The following is a 3969-nucleotide window of genomic DNA, read 5'->3' as shown; positions in this document are numbered from 1 at the left end:
TTCCTCATTGACTTCTGGGGGATAAGAAAAACAACATTGGAAATGTACACAATTGTCATGTTCATGTTTTAACCCATGCCCCCTCCCTTTTTGTTATTTCTTCCATTTGGATTTACCTTGCTTGTATCTTTAAGATCTTCCAATTTCATGGGTAGGGCAAGAAATGGAGTGGGAAATTCACTGGTTCACAATAGCATGTGGAAGAGAGGAGTGATAGAAGTGGTTATGATCGGGTTCATTTCATGTCATTTATTTGCAATATTTATAAAAGGCTTTGCAAGGGACCTGCAGATCATAGTTATTATTTCTACCCTCACCCCCTCCCCAATGCATTATAATGCTCCCTTTTCTCAAAAGGGAGCCAATCTGGATAAGTGGTAGCCCATGTCAATTCTCACCATTCGGAGAAATGGAACATGTGCAACCATGAACCAATGGGAACCATGGCGGGAGATTCAAACCCACCAATGGTGACCAGGGGTGTGTCCCCAGGTTTGTATATAGTTGGCCTGCCGGCCGTTTGTCCTCTTTCTTGTTGTGTACCAAATAAAGCGTGCTATGCACCATCACCTCGTCCGTCGTCGGTTGTTCATGCGGCTACCCACTACATAACAGTGGCGACGAGGATGCTGGCGAAAGGGGAGGTGCAGCGAATCCAGGTGGTCCCGGAGAGCGACATTGTGGAAATCTACCTGCATACCGGGGCAGTGGTGTTTGGACGGCCCAGGCTGGCCCTGATGTACCGAATGCAGGTGGCCAACATTGACAAGTTCGAAGAGAAGTTGCGAGCCGCCGAGGACGAGCTGAACATCAGTGTGAAGGACCGGATCCCCGTCTCCTACAAGCGCACCGGCTTCTTTGGAAACGCCCTCTACGCCTTGGGGATGGCAGCGGTGGGCGTCGGCATCCTCTGGTACATCTTCCGCCTGGCTGGAATGGCCGGAAGGGAAGGGGGCTTCAGCGCCTTTAATCAGCTGAAAATGGCCCGCTTCACGGTGGTGGACGGCAAATCTGGGAAAGGAATCAGCTTCAAGGATGTAGCGGGAATGCATGAGGCCAAGATGGAGGTCAAGGAGTTTGTGGATTACTTGAAGAGCCCGGAGCGTTACCTGCAGCTGGGAGCCAAAGTGCCCAAAGGGGGCCTCTTGCTTGGCCCCCCGGGCTGCGGCAAGACCCTGCTGGCCAAAGCGGTGGCGATTGTTTTTGGTGACGGTGGATTCCTACACCAAGTGGTTGGAAATCAGCCCAGTCTCCGCGACGTCTACCAGAGCGACCATCCGCGCCCTCCGGAAGATCTTCGCCACCCACGGCCTGCCGGACACCATCGTCTCGGACAACGGGACGGCGTTTACTTCCGAGGAGTTCCAGCAATTCCTCAAAGGCAACCTGATCCAGCACATCAGGACGGCGCCTTTCCACCCGGCAACCAACGGCCAAGCGGAGCGCATGGTCCGGACCGCGAAGGAGGCCCTCAGCCGCCTATCGGAAGGGGATTGGGAATTCCGCATCGCCAAGTTCCTCCTAGCACAGCGGACGACACCGAACCCGGTGAGCGGCCGCTGCCCTGCCGAACTGCTGATGGGCCGGAGGCCAACGATCCTACTAGACCGCCTACACCCTGATCGGGCTCCGGGCCAGCGGAAACCCACCGAGCAGAGGGAAGCGCCACGAGGGTTCTTCCCTGGGGAACCCGTCTTTGCCCAGAACTTTGGCAGGGGCCCAAAGTGGCTCGCGGGCCGCATCATCAGACCAACGGGCACCGTCATGTACGAGGTGTCCACAGAGTGCGGCCAGGGCCTCAGGCGGCACATCGACCAGCTCCGGCGGCGAATGCTGCCTGATCACATGCCAGCAGAGGTACCGGAGCAGCGGGCAGAGCTAGAAGAGGGTCCTAACGAGGGTCCAGAACAAACCCTGCCCGCACCAGAGGACTCACACCAGGATAACCAGCCCCCGGCAGCGGATGCGGGGTCCCCAGAGCCCGAATCAGTAGCCGCAGAGGTCCCAGCACCACCTCAGACTTCTGCCCCGGAGGTCCGAACCCCGGAGGCCCCAGCTCCGGCCCCCAGACGATCCGCGAGGGTGCGACGGCCCCCAGCGTACCTTAAAGACTATGTCTCATAGGGGAGGGTTCGGACTATGGGGGGAGGGATGTTGTGTCCACTGACCGCCACCTGAGGTCAGCACACACACCTGAGCTTCAGTCCTGGACAACAATGGGGACTAGGATCCTAGCCCTACACTGGGGAACCAATGGGAACCATGGCGGGAGATTCAAACCCACCAATGGTGACCAGGGGTGTGTCCCCAGGTTTGTATATAGTTGGCCTGCCGGCCGTTTGTCCTCTTTCTTGTTGTGTACCAAATAAAGCGTGCTATGCACCATCACCTCGTCCGTCGTCGGTTGTTCATGCGGCTACCCACTACATAACAGTGCAGTTGCAGGAAACTACCAGGCTTAGGAAGAGGTCGCCAGCCCTGAAGTGCCTTCAGCACTTGCTTTCAGTCTTGAGTTGCACAGACACGCTACTGACTTGCACAAGTGTTACAGGTGGTCTGCCATCATAAAACAGGTGTGTAAAACCTACAGCAGTACTCTTTTTGACCCAAGGCTTATGGTAATTCATTGTGATTAATGCTTTCCCTATATTTAAAAAGAGAACAATTACATTTTCTTCCCACTTTTCCTCCAAAAGCATAGAGTAGCACACCTGGTTCTCCCCACCTCCATGTTATTCCCACAGGAAGCCTGAATAATAGGTAAGGCTGACAGAGAATGACTGGCCCAAGTTCACAGAGGAATTTCCATGGCTGAGTAGGGAATCTGAGCCAGGGTTGCCAGCTCTGGGTTGGAAAAAGGGTTGCCAGGTCCACCCTGGCAACTGGCAAGGGATGATGGGGGGGGACTTAATGGGAGCGGGAGGGAGGCCCAGCCAACGTTGCAGTGATGTGTCACTTCCAATGTGATGTCATCACTCATCAACACTGGGTGATGCTCTGGTATTTAGGCAAAAATTTTGTGGTAAATTTGGCTTCTACCATAGAGTTTTTCCCCAAATACCAGAGTGGTGCTGTCATGGTTCCTGGCTCAGCCGAGGCTATTCCTCAGACAAAGAAGAGGCACGGAGCAACCCAGTGTCCTCCAGAGTCAGCCCAGAAGCGGAACCTTTACCAGCACCTGAGGAAGTTGAGGCTCCAGCATCTGAACAGGAGGTGCAGCAAGGTGAAGAGCCTGAGGTGCAGTCGGAGGAAGAGTCTGGGCCAGAGTCTGGGCCAGCACCTCCAGTTGGAGACACCTCGAGGCCAGAGTCCCCCGCCCCAGCTCACCTGAATGTCCCAGATGCAGGGCATGCCAGCATCTGGATGTGCAGGAAAGAAGGAAGAGTGCCAGACTTCAGCTATTGCAAAGGCAACATGAGGGGCTGTGAGTCTTTGCATGTAGCCTCTCAGGGAAGGGAGGATCCAGTTATAAGCAGCTACACTCACCTGCCTTGGTGCGGACACAACTGTGCAATCTTGGACCTTGTTCCAGCTGTCAACCTCTGCTCATCGCTCCTGAGAACTCTGATTGATCTCCCAGCATTTCGACCCCTGGCACTGTTTCTCAGCTCGGTTTCGACTTTGCATCTAACTAAAGTATATTGTGTTCATGGCGACAGGCCAGAGCCAGCACAGCTGCCCTGATGTCAGCAACATGATGATGTCACTTCGAGGTCATATCAGAAGTAATGTAGACACATTGCTGCAACAGTGACTGGGCCTTACTCTTTTTTCAGGTAAATTGTCCCCCCGCCGGCCAGCTGATTGGTGGTGGGGCAGTGGAGCTTGGAGGCAGGGGACCCCCACCACTACCAGTGGATCTGGCAACCTGGAGATTTGGGGGGTGGAACCTGGGGAGGGCAGGGTTTGGGGAAGAGAGGGGCCTCGTCAGGGTACAATGCCATAGAGTCCACACACACCCCCCCCAAC

The 3969-nt window shown here is 55.0% G+C and overlaps 1 pseudogene; it reads left to right on the top strand.

The window, feature by feature from the left end:
- The first annotated feature begins 626 nt into the window (after positions 1 to 626).
- LOC107120818 lies at positions 627 to 3754 on the top strand (annotated as a pseudogene).
- Positions 3755 to 3969: the final 215 nt, after the last annotated feature.

Source organism: Gekko japonicus, unplaced genomic scaffold, assembly GCF_001447785.1.
Source record: "Gekko japonicus isolate JY-2015 unplaced genomic scaffold, Gekko_japonicus_V1.1 scaffold4187, whole genome shotgun sequence".
Classification (NCBI taxonomy): Eukaryota; Metazoa; Chordata; class Lepidosauria; order Squamata; family Gekkonidae; genus Gekko; species Gekko japonicus.
This window is presented reverse-complemented; position numbering and strand designations above follow the sequence as displayed.